Genomic DNA, 17,336 nt, shown 5'->3' with positions numbered 1-17,336 from the left:
GAATTTGCTACCAGGCTGAAAATAATCTGAACAGAGCTTTGCTTCTTCGTGGTTTTTGTTGTTGCTGCTGTTGCTTTTAAAGCTATGAGAATGTTTAAAATTTGGATTTCTGCAAATTTGTTATGTTCATTAAGCCATTTCCCTGTGAAATATTGCATAATCTACCTGTGTCGGTAAAGACTCTTCTGGCAACTAAATGGGGGTTGTTTTTCCCTTACTTAGATATGTGAGGTGCACATGCATACGTTATAATTGCTCATTACTAAATCAAATAAAAATATGCAGGTAGCTCTGTGGAGTATTCCCTTTGGCAAAAATATTCTGAAAAATGCTTTGAAGCACAGAACAGAGCAGTTCAGCTCAAGTCCATATCAAGTCACCTGACAAAATGCCTTCTCTGAAGATGGTAAAGAAAGAACTTTGAATTAAAACGGTGATCACAGAATCATTAAGGTTGGAAGGGACCACTAAGATCTAGTCCAACCAAATTGATCAAATTGATCAGATTCATCAGAAAAGAACACCATCGAATAGACACGCCATGACATTATGGTATGATCCCATTGCTTGTTTTACCTTCTACATCTCATTTCTCTTTTGATAAAAGAGCTAGATTTATTATACTTTCTGGCTTAGCAGGAAGACTACTTTAGCAGAGTGGCTGTCTGCCTTGACAAGCAAATGCTATATGGCTATGCAAATCTAGTGGCATTTGTTGTGGATTTCTAAACCTTGTAGTTAGTCACAAATCTTTGAAGTCAACAGTGTAAATTGAAGTCAACAGTGTCTTTCAGCAGCTGGTTGTAGGGGCTGATTTTTATTTTTAGCTTTGTCCTTTAAGGTAAGAGTATTCAGTAACATATGTGGAAGTACTTCCATTCCAGCAAACGAGCTATATACAATCTATAATCATTAATGTGTTCTTTTTTCCCCTCACACTTTGCATTTTTCTAATCTGTGAAATTTAGGGACTACCACGTGACTAGAATTTGTTGTATGACATCACTGTCATGTCTGTGTTATTTGTGATGTCACTGTGGACATGTAACAGTGTTTTGAGATACTGAGATTTATGGGTACATCTCCAGTATTTGATTTATCTCATGAAGCCTCGAATCCTAGAGGAGTTACTTGTGAATCTCTCACATACATGGTGCTCTGTCGAATGAGTTTACAGTTAGAGATTTGAGAAATAGGTGAGCAGATGGTGGTTTATGCATGCAATGAACTGATATGCAGTGATTAAGACAAGAATAAAACTGGATTTCTGAACATCTTAAAAAGTGCACTTTTCTCCTGGCTGCTTTAAATTTTGTGGAAAACAATGGTAACTTCAGTGATAATTCATAAATTTGGCTGAAAGGAAACCCCTAATGATTTTGGTAGCTGTCTCCTTTCTCAAAGTTTCCCATAGTAGCAAACCCAAGGATTTACCAAAAGCGTATCAGAAAGAACATTGTTACTTAACTGCAAATAGAAGTTAAAATGACCTGCCATTATTTATCATTTGGAATTTCATTTCCAGCTTTATATGAAAAAGTCAGTCACAAAATGAGAATTTGAGCCCCATCTGTAATATACAGAAGTTAAATATTTTGTATGTAGATGAATATAGAAGATCTGGTACCTATTATACATGAAGCACTCGCTGAATTTTCAATATTTAATGAAGCTCGCCTCATATTATTTTTTTAACACATTGGACTTTTGAATAAATTGTGATTGATGTATTGTGAATTCCAGTTGCTGGTATCCATTGTGATTTGTTTTAAGGATCATTGGTTTAGGTAGGATGGAATCAGGTGGCACAAACTACCCCCAGCTGCTAAATGTCACCGTCTTTGACTCCTCGAAGGCATTACTAGCAGCGACCCTTTATAAAGTCCTGCATATTCAGTCATTCTGGCAGCTCATGTCCTTATATACAGTGCAACAGATACTGTAAGGGCATCAGAATGTACCTGTACCAGTACTTAAAATTCTGTCTCACGAATTTCAGCAATTGCATATTCACCTCAGATCTACTCCTGTATATGCATTGCGGCTTCTCTCTGAGCAAACAGTTCCAGAAGATATGATCAAGGGGAATGCTAAAATAATATTACGCAGTCAACACATATCTTAACTTGACCTTTTTTTTCAAATCCAGCAATATAAATGTAACCAGCCTCAACTTTGGAAAAGTAAATTACACCAATAGTCAGCTATAACCTGAGTTTTTATAAGTTATTGCAAGTACTTTAATAATCATCTTCTACTCTAAACAAAGTAATTTCCTGTGACCCAGAACTCCCAGCTCAGCCCTCTGGTAGGGATCACTCCAGTCCACAGCTGCCATGCTTTTGCTCGGCCTGGGAAGGGGTCATCCAGTGCCTGGGGCACTGGGAAGTAATTAGACCTTGCTAATGCAGCAAGCGCTGGTTTGTGGACTTGTGTTCTGAAAATCTAGCTTAATTAAATCTAGCTTCAAAGTCATCTCCTAATGCCGGGAGTTGTGGTCAGCAAGGATCGCCTCTGTTTTAATTGTGTAGCTGTAAAAAATGCCATACTGCACATTCTAGAGTCTATAAATTTGTGGGTTTTAGTACAAATAAAGCACTGAAAATATTAAAGTTGAGGTAACTTACAGATACTGGTTGAGATGATGACCATGGTCGTCTATGCATGCCATTGACCATGCCTTGAGCCATCACTAGGTCAGCTCAGCTGTACCTTTGTCTTTTTAAGTCTTGAAAACCACAGATATGGAGATGAGGTGCAGAGCAGTATTGCTATGTTAGTTGTCCTCCTAAAATTAGAAACAGAAAAAAATAACCAGAATTGATTTCTATTTCCTCTTTCTATTCAAGCTAACATGTGGCATTGGAAGGAACGCAGAGAAAAGGAAAAGAAAGGGGTTTTGCATAAGTAAATTCATTAACTCTTGTTTCTGTAATTCTGAAGAAACAAACGGGGGATGAAATTGGTACTGCCTGAAGTGTCACTACATGAAATAATGGTAAAGCACACATATTTGAGAATAACACCTAATTCCAGCTGCTACCATGCTAGCAAAAGCAAAATGGAATTAATGTAATGATCCTTTGGAATATGTTATTCTGCATTTTGCTTATATAAATGCTGTCATCAGCGTGCTACCCAATATTTACCTTATTCACAAATGTGAATTTTAATGGAATGTTTTTATTTGGAAAAGATATTTGCATATGCTTTCTTTTTCTTTTTCTTTCTTTTTTTCCAGAGAGATAAATTATTCTCTTTAATACACCAGAGAAATAAACTGACTTCCCACCAGCAGCCATAGAAATGTAGTTCAAAAGTCCTTGTGATGTAGAGGGATATTAGCATTTCCACAGGAAATAATGGGCTATGATTTTTCTTTTATTTAGAGCAGTTCTATTTTTAATTTTTTTTATTTTTTTTCCTTTGCTTTACCTGTAACTTCATTTATTGAATATACGACTGATTTGGTTTTGGAGTGTAGCAAAAGGGTGAAAAATTGTTGATATATTTTGCAACTCTTGCATTCAGGAGATATTTAGGTTTGTAGAGAAGATAACACATTAAGCCTGGAAATGTTTGTTACATTTGGAAAAATACCTTTGTAATGAAATGTATCCTTGCACACTACATGGGATTTTAGGCAATAATTTATACAGCCTAAAGTGTGTTCACCTATTTTCAGTTTATGAGTACAGATATACTGGGAACAAAGATATACCTTCTGAGAAGATAAGTGCTTTTTAGAGTTTGCAGAACTCTCTGGGGTTTTAATTAGGGATTTTGATAGCTTTTGTATACTAGCTTCTAAAACCTTTTTACTTCAAAATAAAATTCAGGGATTTTTTGGTCCTCCCTTGATCAACTTTAAGGCCAAAAATAAGGGTGCAAAGAATCCATTTCTAAATACTAATGAGCACATTTTTAAAACAAGGAAAAAAAACTTTTGACAGCATATGAGGATAGGTATATGAATATAGGGGGCCATTTTAGACATCAAGACATTGCAGAACATTTGTAATTAAAGGAATATGTCTGTGCTCCTGAACATAGGTGCTTGCTGGTGAATGTGGCATTGTAGTACATCCCATTCCGTGCAAGTCTTACAATTACAATGTAAGTGATGGGTGTGTATGCATGCATCTGTATATCCTGCCATATAAAATCTGTTGCTTTTCTTGCTTGGGTGATGTTGGAGTGGTGGGCTTTAAAAAAAAAAGAACGTGCATAAGGACCTTGGCATTTGAGCTATTAAAGTTTAAATGAAGACGCACCTTGTTCCGTGGATGGTTCTAACAGTCTCCTCAGCCTCATCAATCACCTCACTCAGCCTTAAAAATGAAGAAAACATGTAAATACATAAACAGTTTTTCATGAGGCAAATTCATGTCCTTCTTTCTTTCCCTCCCAGCGCACATCAGAAGCAGCCTCTGCTCCTGTAGCTCTGACTTCCTGACTGCATCCCGGGGCTGAACCTCCATCAGCAGAGGTTCTGTGCCACTGGGCACCTTGCCATGCCCATTTCTGTGGAAGAGAGACCAAAAGATGGCAAATTTGGGGGCATGCAGACAACCACTGACTTAGTCTATCTCTTCCCATCCTTGCCATGGTGCTAGGATATGGGAGTCTCTGAGAGCAGTGCCATGGAGTGGGTGAATTTAATTATTCTGAGCTTGAAATGGACGTTCATATATATACATGGAAAGCTGAGAGCGATACGTTCAGTTAAGCAGTTTTATAGGGGTTGAAATTAAATGTCTCAGAATATCATTATCTGGCACTGAAAGCTTGTGCCAAGGCTGAAACTGGCAGCACTGGAATTGCAAGGGCTGAATTAGATCACATGCTAAGTGACAGGTGAGTTTAATGGGTTTTGACTGACACAAGCAGAGCTGGCATAAAAAGACTGCATTCCTTAGCCCTGTGCTGAGCCTGATTACAGGCAAGATATTATAAATTCTTTCTCCGCAGACGAAAATTGGCTCTGTGAGGGCTAAGCTATTAAAACTAACCCTGCTAGAGGCACTGAGTGTTCATGGCAATGCAGTTACCCCAAAAGCAAAGAGCATTCACATTTCCAGTGCAATTACAAAGCTAGAAACATATCAACAAGCATGCTCCTCACACCACGAATTCTTTCCAGCACAAAGGCAAATGGTCATCAGAAATGAAGAAATAGAGAAGGGGAAAGCTGGCTGTGCTCCCAGCCAGCTGTAACTGCAGTTCTGCCCAGCACTAACATGGACTCAAACAGTGAGAACAGCAGTGGGGGAAAACAAGCAGGTGAAGAATGGAAGAAAGAATATAGCCAAGGGATGTTGCTTAAAAGATTCTTCTACCTGTGATAGAGATAAGAGCCTGGCTTTGGCTGAAAGCATCAGAGAAACTGGCATTAAAAGATAAACAAGCCTTCTTGAACAGGATGAGGAAGAGGATACAACCGGGAGGAGCAGGTTTGTTGGGCTCTGTGGCCCAGCAAGGAGTGCATGCAGTGCCCAGTAGTAGTGAGCTCACGGATGACTCTATCAGCAGGAGTTGAGATAGAGATTAGGATGCAAAGTTCTTTTTTGCTACAAATAATTTATGATCTTTAGTGTTCATAGCTGTTTTGAAACACTGTCTTTAGCTGAAGTTTAGGTGATAGCTCTGTCAAAAGCGTTCTCAATCAGCAAAACTTTAATAAATACTTCATAGCAAAAATCATAACACATACATTATGAATTTGACTTATCCTCGGAAAAGAACATAATTCAAAGTAATTGCTGACAATCTAATACAGAAAGGCTTTTTTTTTTCCCCTACACTTTCCTGCATCATCCCCAAGACTGTGGAAGTTTGACTCAGTGCATCATGCAATAGGAAACAGATGTCAGATTTAACAGATTTCAGGTTTAGGTTATGCTGGGTGAAACCCTGTAGAAAGTTTCACATATATTTTTTAAATATTAGCAGCCTGATTTTAGGAACTGATGGCAAAGGGTGTTGTTTTTTTTTCTGATAAATTTTTAATACTTTATTTAATGGAAGTACATGAATACTGGAGACTCATGGTTTCCTTCTCTATTCTCTTGTTTTGTTTTCATCTTTTGAATTAAAAATAGATTTTTTTGAGAATTTTATGGAAAAGGATTGGGTCTCATAGGACAAACCTACGATGACAAACATGTAGTAGGAAAATAAGATGCTAAAGTTGCATGGCATATTTGAATTAGACACAAAGCTCAATTAGACTCAAATATTCTTCCTCCAAAAAAAACCTTCACATCCAAATACTTGTAATTAACTTGTAGCTTGATACTAGTAACAGCCTTGATAGCAACAGCAGGGTCACATGTGGTATTTTCAGCTGCAGATACATGCCAGAATTCATTCTGATTACTAAATGGAATCATGCTATCTTACATTTTTACCCCTTATATTTGACTATTATAAATCAAGAGAGAACTACAGATTTCTTGGCTAGTGCTCATTGCAACCCTGAAAATCATTTAAGCATCGCGTCCTAAATCTTTATACAGTTAAGATCGCATTTGACTTCAGTATGCATTGAGCTTCACAGTTGCCAGCAGCACCTGCTGGGTTCGGCAAAGAATACCAACTTAAGCGAACCAAAAAGGATTATATTTTGTAATGTTGTCATGGAAATTCAATCTTCTGCCATCACAGAACCCCAGAAAGTGCTACATAGAGAGCTAATGTTGATAACAGAATCTTTATATCTTGTTTTTTACATTAAGTGTAATTTCTTTGAGATGTGTGTACCAGCATCCATATAGTAAAATTTCTAAAGTGGTGGAAAGACGCACTGATGTGACCTCAGCTTCCCACTGAGCATTCTCTGGCAGAATCAGTAGTTTTTGTGCAGACAAATGGCTTTGCAGCGATAGGTTCTCCATTCATTGACTGTAAAATAATAATAATAATGTAACTATATTTGCACGTGAATATCGCGATTTCTCTCATTCTTTGTGCTGAAATGGTGGTAGAAAAGAGGGGGGGGAACACCCAGCAACTCAAGGTGGGCTCCAGACCAACTCCAATCCAGCTGCTGGCATGCTTTGTTCACACTGACTGTACAAGTCAGCAAGTCTGGGAAGAGGGCATCAATACATTTCTGCTTTTCCATTTTCTTCCCAACCTAAACTTGCTAATCTTGGCAGCATTTCAGAATTAGGAGCTTGTCTGGTGACCATGGACCCTTGCAGTTCTGCATCTGTTTTCTGTCTGCCTGTTGTGCTGTCCCCCACCTGGCTTACACAGAGTACGTGTGCTCAGAAGAGGCTTTGAATGCTTTAATTGAGGAGCTTCTAAAACCATGTTGTTTGATGAAGTTAAGGGTTTCAGTTTGGCTTTGGGCACATTTCAGTCAACTGGTAAGAATGAGCTGCAGTTCTTTTCATTAAATGACAGGCAGTATTACAGCACTCAGTCAAGCAGCTGTTTGAAGATGCCTCAGATGATTTGTCCACGCTGCAGTGATTCATAGCTCTGTTCTTATTTCATAATAAAAAGAGAATAGAGAGGATTCTGTCTTCTGCTGCAGACCTCACTACACTGGATTGCCTATTTGCATCCAAGGCCCCTTTTATCCTACTTCGAATTTCAGCATTTATCCTATTTTCTACCCTTTATCCTATTTTAAATTTTCTGAAGCATCACAGGCACACCTTTATGAAACACAGACCTCTCCACTAATTCTGGCAATTGGTTCTTTGCTGCCAGCAAGATGCCTTGCATATCTGGCCCATCTGGAAGAAGCTTTTGGCATCTTAAAGCAAACACGGTGCAGAATTGCCAAGATCTTACTTTACCCGAACTTCTATGTTTGAACTGTTCTTCTGCATTATATCTTTGTTTTGTGTTTCATGGCACTTTGGAGAAGTGTGCTGACTGTGATCACATAGCTGAGTGCCCAAATGGAACTCCTCATCCAGAGCGAAACATTACTTCTCTCAAAACATCGCAACACATAGAGTAAAACAAGAGATGAATGCGAGATATTACATACAATTTCAGGTTCTGATTCATGCATGCTATTGATTTATGAGTATATGAGAGAATTAGGCCTTCTGTGGAAATCCTGAGGTTTACTTATAAGTGAAGGTGTTTGTGCACAGCTCTAACTGAAGGCATACCCTTTCTGAAAATTGTCTTATAAATAATTTGTTGGGTTCTACAAAGGTGTATAAAATGAACTCACATGGAAAACAAAAGATTGATGGTATCTATGCTTTGGACAGTCCAAAAGACCATAGGTGTTGTGGATCAATGGGTAGTTAAAACAGTTAGATCATTTCCTGCAACATCAAAGGGAATATGAGAAGGCATCAAATAGAAATCCCCTTTTGAGTTGTAACCCTCTGGAAAATATAGAGACCCATTAAGGCAGGGCTGCTAAAGAGCTTGTATGTGCAGCTCCACATTCACAAGTTCCACATAGAGGGGGCAGGTACATCTCAGTCAGTTGGGAATCCTGCACACATTCAGTATCAAATTGGGAATCTCAAAAACAAATGGAAGGAAATACAAAAACAAAAAAAATCTGTTACCATCTAAACCAGCACCCATGACTTAACTTCCAGGTTTAAATTAACTCATGATATTTAGAGAATAACATCTGGATTAGAGTATTTTTAGTTTTAAACAGTCAGTCAAACATCATAATTAATTCTAGTAGCTGTTTTGAAAATCTGTAATTTTAGCTACATTTTTTTTTTGTACCAGTGTCCAAGAACTGAATCTTATCTCTATCTGCTGGCCTGAATAATACATTTTCCACCTTGTTCACCATGTAGTTTCTGGAAGGCTTTTAAGTTTGTTCTGATTTGCACTGCAAGGAACTCTGAGACTCAAATATGGAATTTCTGAAGAATCAATCTAAGAGCTGATCTTATTTGATGTCTTCTGTAGTCCTCTGGAGGAAAATGGAAGTATGCTAATGAAATTGGCTGAGAAAATGGGATACATTGTGAAAAGAAGAGGGCGGCAGTATCACAGGGAAATTTGCAGATGACATTTGACAAATAAATAGTAGGTGCTGTTTATAACCTAAGAGCATGAAATGTGGTGTTATACATTGAAGGATGAACAATTTGGAAATGGAGCAAATTGGAAAACTTTATCAGGTGAAAATGATTGATAAACACAGAGGCATCACTCAAATGGGACCAGGCAACAAAGATAAACTATCGGGACCTCAGAAAGGGAGATGGGAAATAGCAAATTAATACGGGCAAATTTTGTGATTAATTACTGAATAAATTACCAGCTGATCATAGTAACCATTCTGTGTGCTATCTTTTCATACTGGTGTGGTGTGCAGGTTGAAATTAACTGTGGGGTGCTGATGACCCATGCTGTACCTCAGGGTAATTGCCTCCATTATGACTATTCACAGTTATGGTCTTGGCAGGTAATCACGTTTGTTGCATTATTTGCCACGAGCATTTCTAGCTCTTCTTTTTTTAATTAATCCCAAATAAAGCTTTCTTATGTTGTCACCTTTTATGAATAAGCTATTATCTTACACAGAGTTATCTTTTTAGTTGGGTAATGATTTAGTCTTCATAAACTTGAATTTGATGTATATTAATTAGACTTCCAGTTCTGTGCTTGATGAGCTTTGCATCAGTCATTGCCTTATTTGACCTGGAATCTCTATCAGGCTGGTATGTATAATTACATAGCCATTCTGTTTATACCCTTTAAAACTGACAAAATACTACATTTCTTTCACTAATCCAGAAACCATCTAGTTCTTGAATAGGTATTAGAAGTCAAAGATAATAAATATATTACTTCAGAATGATAAAATTCTTAGGGCTGGAAGTGACCTCTGAAGGCCACCTCGTCCAACTCCCCTGTGATGAACAGGGACACCAAGCTAGATCAGGTTGCCAAGACCTCATTCAGCCTCAGCTTGAAAGACTCACTACCTGCACTGTAAAATAATTTAATCTTTTTCTTTTTTTTCCTCCTCCTTTAAGTCCTACCAAATAGCCATGTCTTGGAAACCTCTCCTTTCTTTTCAGTCAGATTCATCCTCTCAGATCTTTGGGCAGGATATTCATAGGCGACCTGGAACTGACTGGAAACGTAATGTCTGTGGAATTGCCTCTCCTTCCTTTTTTTTCTCTTGCACTCTTTCTCAAACACTCTCAGAGCCATAGGTACTGCAGTTGGTTTTGTGGTGTCTCCCAGATGTGAATATCACCCTCATTTGCTTTGCTCCACTTCTGTCCTTATTCATTTTTACAAAGCAAAGAACTGAAGGCAACATGATACAACCACACTCACAGTCACTGCCATCATGCAATGAATAGCTAAGATGTCAAGGAAAAGAGCCTCTTTCAGTAATTTTTCAGACTTCTTTGTTCATTAGTCACAGTTTTGACAAGCCTCTAACTCTGTCTAAGATTCACTCCATCTCCTTGCTAGAAAGAAATGACAAATCACTCAAAGTTTAGGCAACAAGTTGATCAAAGGCTCAGCAGTGGTAATGCTGCACTTAGTAGTGGTAACGACCATAGACACCAAAATAGTTTTGTCAGCTCTGCCTCACTCAGGTATTTAAACCACCCAGCACAGAGGCAGGCAGATAATCTGTCAGACAAACAAAATGCCTTAAACACGACTGTCTTTGACATCAAAATCTGAACTCCTCACATCTTCCCATATATGCTTTGTTTTTCTCACCTATTTGTTACACATGGCACGTTCTGATTTCCTACCCCCTTCCTTTCAGTATTGCACTGACTGTATGACTTTGAAAAAGTGAACTTTACAGCCTTTCCAAGTGTTTATAACTTGTTTTCTAATGCATGTATGGAGCCAAATTTTGGCTGTATAAGTTCTGCAGTCCCAAAGTCACTTGAGTGAGTACCCATATTTAGGAGATAACTGCCTTCAAAGTGCATTTGATATCCCTCAGCAATCTTTTATGAGGATATTTTTTGTTTTTCTTTCCATTGCTTATGTCATGTAGTAGAGGAGAGAGCAGCGGCATGAAAAGAGAAGGTAATGCGTAGTAAAAGTGCAGAGAGCCATTAAGTGATTCTCTTTAAATAGAAAAGTTTACCTTGGAAAATTCACATACTAATCGTGGCTCAGGGATACACTGTTTTATTAAAATGGAAGCACACTGCTGGAATGCACAAGCTAAATAAAGAAATGATCTTTTGCTCCAGTGACCAGCCATTACGATATGTAAATACATGATCTCACATGAGCAAAATTTTATTAGCAAAAGCGTGTGTAGGTATTTTAATGTAATGATGTAGGAAGAAATAGAAAACTAAGACTCTCTTACCTAATAAAGAATCTCATTTATAATAAGATCCTACTAGCAACAGATTAGATATGTATGTACTCATATCACTGTCGGTACTGGTATGGGTTCTCCTTCCCATTGACAACTAAACTTTCTCTATAAATAACTCAGTAATCACAGTTTGCATCCTAGCAGATGTTCTGACACTCCAGTAGTTACTTTTAATCTGGAGATGTAATTAATAAATAAATAAAAGGTTCCTTGCAGTTCCAAGCTCAAGAGCACATTCAGTGTTTCCAGAATAAAACTTCCCAACATTGTGTTATTGATCACCTTTAGAAACAGTTCATTCTCCTATTTTATTGTTGGGAGGAAAGTGCGGGACAGCCATACTCAATCTTGCACAACACACAGTGGACTCTCCCTCCCTTCTCACTGTGTCTGCAATTGCCTCAACTCAGAATCCTCCCACACTGTGACCTCAGCTGACCAAGAGAGCTGCAATAATAGCTTTCTTCTGTAAGTGAGCATTCATTTTTCAGGATAATCATGACAATTAAAGCCTACCTGTGTTTGCACTTGAAATAAAAAATTGTCAGCTTTAGAAAAGCATGAAGAATGTCAGCATCAAAACTATAACAAGATAGAAAAATAGGATTACAGGTTCCCATACAGGGGAAACACAGGTTCCTGTGTTTCTATCATTGCCCAGCAGCTCTGCAATATCAGTTACAACACTGGGCTTATGGACTTCCATACTTAAGTTTTAGAAGCAGCTTTGGATTCTTTTAAGCGAAATCTCTATTTTTACCACTCAGCCTTTTATACATTTAATGTATCTCTAATGCCATATTTAGTAATTCCACCCTTAGAATAAATTGGTAATATTGTGAAGTGCACGTGAGGTGTGACCATGTAACAGCACAATTCACTGCTGTCTTACTGTTCTTGAAGATTTTGTATACAGAGGCATAAATAAAACCTTGCAACTCTTTGGCACTGGGAGCAAGTAATAAAATTGTGTTTTCAATGTTAAAATAGATAGCAATATACAACATGTAATATATACACTACTATTTTTCTAACTTCACTGCCAAAAATGCAGTTCGTAGTTTTAATTTCTGATGTTTTTATCTTGTTAACAGCCCTCAGTTCCTTGCAAATTACACATCTGAAGAGGGGAAAAGCTGAAATTCAGCCACACAATCATGTCATGTTTTAGACTTCCACACTGAGTTCACTTGGACACGAACTCAGTTTAAAAGTATCATGATTGTCCATGTACTAGAAGCTGAAAGTTTGCTAGCCATATTATAAACTGGGTTGTAATATCTTGGAAGTCTAGTCAAACATTTCTCTCTGTGTCACAGTTTCATTGTTTCAGGATCTTTTTCAGAACCAAGCATTGCAATAGTAAATCAGCATTTCAGCAGGCAATTCTGGATGCTGTTTGCTGCACTTGCTGTTTTATCACCCAAATCAAAGAGGTAGCATTGAAATGCCAAATGACAGCTCACTCATTCATCTAGAAACTAATATACTGAACAAAGGGAAGAAACCAAAGGGAAAATAAGGATGAATTGAACTGAAATAGCAGAGCTCCATAATGATCAGTCTGACTTTAAATGTATTGAGCAAATACCCAACGAAGTTAACAGCTCTAAGAGAAGCCTTCTCATCCAACAAGTATGATGGCAAATCAGAAGAAAATCTAGTATACTTCCAGTCAATACCAAAAGATTGAAGCCTTCGGGCCAAAAGTTACCAATCCCAAAATGCATTGTTTACCATTTAAGTACTGGAACCAGGTGTCTTATGTGTTACTTTAAAGTTCTGTAGGAACCTGGAATTGCACTTCAGTGCAGGTCAGAACCCAGTCATGTAAACATACAGAAACGCAAATCAGTAATGAGAGTCTTCCCCTACCTGGTAGCATGGGCTATCACTTGTTATTGGGACCAACTTCTCTGCTTCTGTAGCCTCTTTTCAATCACTGCCATTGCAGAAGATGCTTTGCATTTGCTCAGTGTGCGGCTTAGCCCCTGTGTTAAAAAAAAAAAAAAGACAAAGGGCAGACAACACCTACTAGATATTCAGAGGGATAATATATCCACTGAATCACCATGAATTCCATCTATTTTTGAACTCTCATTCTGACAAATGAATTAGCATATGTCAATCCTTACACCTCAATTCTTCTTAGGTGCAGAACAGGGCTTACTTGGGTTGAACAGCACTTGTGCACATTGTTATTTGGGTTATAACTAGGTTACTTCTTGACAAAGAAGGGTTGGGACTGCAAGCAGCAAAGCATTGCTGAGGTATACATATAATTTCTACTCAGTCCTACCATTCTCTCTCCTAAGGTCTTATGAACCCAACTCTGCCTTCAATTCTGCAATTACCTTAGCAGATTTCTCTTCCCATTTTCACTACCACCATTATGCTGCTTCTTTTGAAAAGATTCCACATCATCCTTTCTTACTGACAGAGATTTTTCCTCTCAGTCTCCTACGTTGTTGGCCAAGTTCAATTTACTTAGTTATTGCTTGCAGCTTATTCTGACTGGGCTACATTTAAAGAGGAAGAAGAAACTGAGACTTTGATTAACTTTCATAATAACTAATTACAAACTAGGGAGCAGCAAACTTCAGTTGTAGAAAAGAAACACACTGGATTTTGTGGTGATAAGCACATAGTACTGTGAAATCACTATGAAACTGCCAATATTCTTCTTCAATATGGTATCCAGAAATTCTTTTAATACAAACTCTGCAGGTAATTTATGCTGGAAAACAAGGAGGTGGTATAACACAATAAACGACATTTCAGTAGGAAGCTGTTTCCTATCTCAGGCCTCTGTTGTGCTCCCATTGGCTAGCACAGCAGCAGCTCATGCTGAAGCTTTGGTTTGAGTCAGGTAATTTCTATTTAAATACAGGTAAACTATTTCTTATAAATTAGTAAATGTGAACTGACAGAGGGAAAGGAAAAGGCAGTCTTACTAATACTCATGTGCGCTACACCTGAAGCTGACTGAGAAATTAAGGAAATCTGGAATGGCTTATCTCTCTTGAGAAAGCAAATTAGCTTTTTAAGTGTATTGTCAGCACATGTTACCTCCCCACTTACTGTAACGTCTCACAGCAGTTGCATTTGCATTACATTCATTGAGATGTTTTGGTGGTAGTCTGTAGTCCTGCACCAGCAAAGTTATTTTATCCCCTATAATCAAATGTGAAGCAATTTAAACAGACTAATACTTTGCTTTCAATGTAAATAATACAGTATTTAGTTCACAGTTCCCATTATTTTGCATCAATATTGTTGAAGTCAAAAGAACCACACTGGAACAAATATCAAAATGGGGAAGCAAGGCCACAAGGATGTCCAAGGTTTTACAGAGTGCGTTCATGCTGTGAAACACGTAGCATCCTCCTCATCTCACAGTTCTTCCCACATGCTGGGGGGCTAATGGTGCTATGTTTATTTTTGGGATTGTTATTAAAATAACATTCCGGGAATGAGCATGAGTAAAGAACTTTGCAAAGAATACTGAGTAGAATAGCATTGCTTCATATATACCGTAAGGAGATGAGTCAATATGCGATGCTAATTGCATCACTTGAAAGGGATACAGGTTGTATTTTTGGAACAGCACGGTTTAAATTTCTTATGTGCATTCATAATGAGAAAAAGAGAATAAGCAGAGCCTTTCCTCCTATCCTGAGGCACAGAGATGCTCCCTTGGTGGACAGAGGTGGTTAGGGATGGCTGCATAACCATCAACATATACTCGCCGCTTATGGGGAAATGTCCCATTCCAGTGCAAGCCTTGTGAAACTGTCCACGGAGCAGTACCTCCATCCTGTGAGGATTCATTGTGATGCTTCTCCACAGTCTAAGTCATGACACTGGGAATTTTGGTGGGATCTTATTCAAGGTTAACCCCACAGTTCTGAACTGGTGTGTTTTGAAGTCATGTACTTAAAACACTTTACTGTCTTGCTCAGCATCTTCACGTCTGCTGTAATCTACAGACCATGAAACTAATGATTTTACAAACGTATCCTTGAAAACACTACTTTTATATTTTATCAACATGGTCAAGTAGTGTTGCAGTTAAATACTGCTTTTATACAGTCTCTGGAAGATTTGTATTTATGAAAAGATGGATCCATTTACAGGTTTTACATCTAGAACCACCCTGGAAGTATAATCACCTTAGCCTTCCATCTTTTATCTTCCCATTGACTTTTCCTCCAGTTCCCTCCTCACAATGAAATATAACTTGATTTTTGGAGCTCAGATGGCAGTAATATAGCAGGAAATATTCTTCACTATTTCTGCTTGCTTGTGTTTTACCTCAAGAAAAAAAAAAACAACAAAAAACAAAACACATCTGCCAACAAGCCAGTTCCATTAAAGCACCATTCCTCCTTGGATGACTTGAGAGCAAGAAAGAAAAAGTCTTTGTGATCTCTCTGGATTTCAGAAGATGATTAAAAAAAGAAAATTCTATATATTCAAAAACACTGATAATTTCATCTTAAAGAGAGAAAAGAGATGCTGTAAATTAGAAAGCCGTTGAATTCAAGTTTACTGAAGGCTCCTATCAGCTTATCTTTCCTGGGAGAGATACTCTGTCCTTCTGTATAGCTAGAGAGGAGTAGCCTTTCAACAGTATTTTCCTCTAATTAAGAAAATATTTAATCTTAATAATTATTAAATAGTCTGTAAAATACAGCTAATTACAAGTACACATGCAAACCAATTCTGTGTTTATTTTGGCTTGTATATAATCACTGCTTTTTCAGTTTTCAAGTCTTGATGACTAGCATGCCAATGAAATGTGTGTTAACTATGTACCTGGTAGCTTTAATACACTTCAGAAGATATTTGTGGCCATTAAGGCAATTTACATCTGTTAGCTCGTAGCATTTCCAGATGCAACAACAAAACCATATAATTTACAGACACTAGACTAGATGGAGAAAAAAAAAAGTCATCAGATGTCTGCAACACTGTGACAATTTTCTGAAGAGATTTTAATTTTCCATATTTTCCCTGAAAAGCTAAGAGAAAGGTGTTAGGAGCTCTTATTTCAGTCTAATGATTCATAATTAGCTTGGCAGGAAAATGACATTTTTAACTTCAGATTTGCATTGCATGTCAGAACTGATTGCTTAGTCATTACAGAGCTCTATCAAAATTCAGCAAAGGGGATGGTATTTTTAATTTGGCTTTCAGTACCCAACTCCAGCACTGGAGAGAAAGGAAGCAGTGACTACCTGTAACATGATAGAAAGCATAACAAGATGACAATGGAACAAGGTCTTCAGCTACAGCAAGTGAGGATCTACTTAGATGTGATAGCAGTAGGTACAGAAATAAGAGAAAGAAACTGCTTACCTTTAGAAGGCCTGTAAAGTCCTCAGGTACACAGGAATCTCCAGATGAGATATTCCTACCTCTACTGCCAACCCTTAAATGAGGCCTGGGAAGAAGGGGTGTATCTGGGCTCCGCTCCTTAAAGTCACTCTGGTACATTGCATGCACCTGAGCTCCCCTGGGTTGGCCCTGCCTTTCCACCAGGTGTTCAATCACTGCTTCAAGTGCTGACTTACTATTTCCACTACACTACCCTGCTGCAGTTCACAGAAACACAGAATCACTAAGGTTGGAAAAAGCCACGAAGGCTGTCCAGTCCAACCCATCCCCCATGCCCACTGCCCAGATCCCTCAGTGCCGCATCTTCATAGTTCTGAAATATTGGCATGGATGATGACTCCCCTGCTCTCTGGGCAGCCTGTGCCAATGCCTGACCACTCTCTTTCAGAGAAGAAATATATCCTAACATTGTACAGGGCTGGCCTGGGAGCAGGGCTGCAAAGAGGCTGTTTGTTGATCAAGTGATGCTGCTACAGTCATTCATGAGTTATTTTTTTTCCCGTCTGTCACAGGATACCTGTAGCTCAGAATGGCAGTGGACTCCTATGAGGACAAGGTGTAGAAGGCAGATATCCCTGGTGTTTGATTTCCTTGTCCTTACGCTTAGAAAATAGGA

The 17,336-nt window shown here is 38.2% G+C and overlaps 1 long non-coding RNA gene across 2 annotated transcripts; it reads right to left on the bottom strand.

Moving 5' to 3' along the window:
- Window positions 1–5,456: 5,456 nt before the first annotated feature.
- Window positions 5,457–16,719, bottom strand: LOC107318318. Of its 2 annotated transcripts, XR_001557301.2 has the most exons (4): window positions 16,682–16,718; window positions 14,402–14,494; window positions 13,196–13,311; window positions 5,457–6,903 (listed from the first exon to the last, which is right to left on the bottom strand). It is a non-coding gene; the product is annotated as an uncharacterized LOC107318318 (long non-coding RNA). The 2 variants fall into 2 exon arrangements; XR_004308405.1 differs by lacking the exon at window positions 14,402–14,494 and having other exon boundaries at window positions 16,682–16,719.
- Window positions 16,720–17,336: the final 617 nt, after the last annotated feature.

The sequence above is a fragment of the Coturnix japonica genome, chromosome 9, assembly GCF_001577835.2.
Source record: "Coturnix japonica isolate 7356 chromosome 9, Coturnix japonica 2.1, whole genome shotgun sequence".
Classification (NCBI taxonomy): Eukaryota; Metazoa; Chordata; class Aves; order Galliformes; family Phasianidae; genus Coturnix; species Coturnix japonica.
Note: the sequence above shows the minus strand (reverse complement) of the source record. Positions and strands in the feature narration are given on the sequence as shown.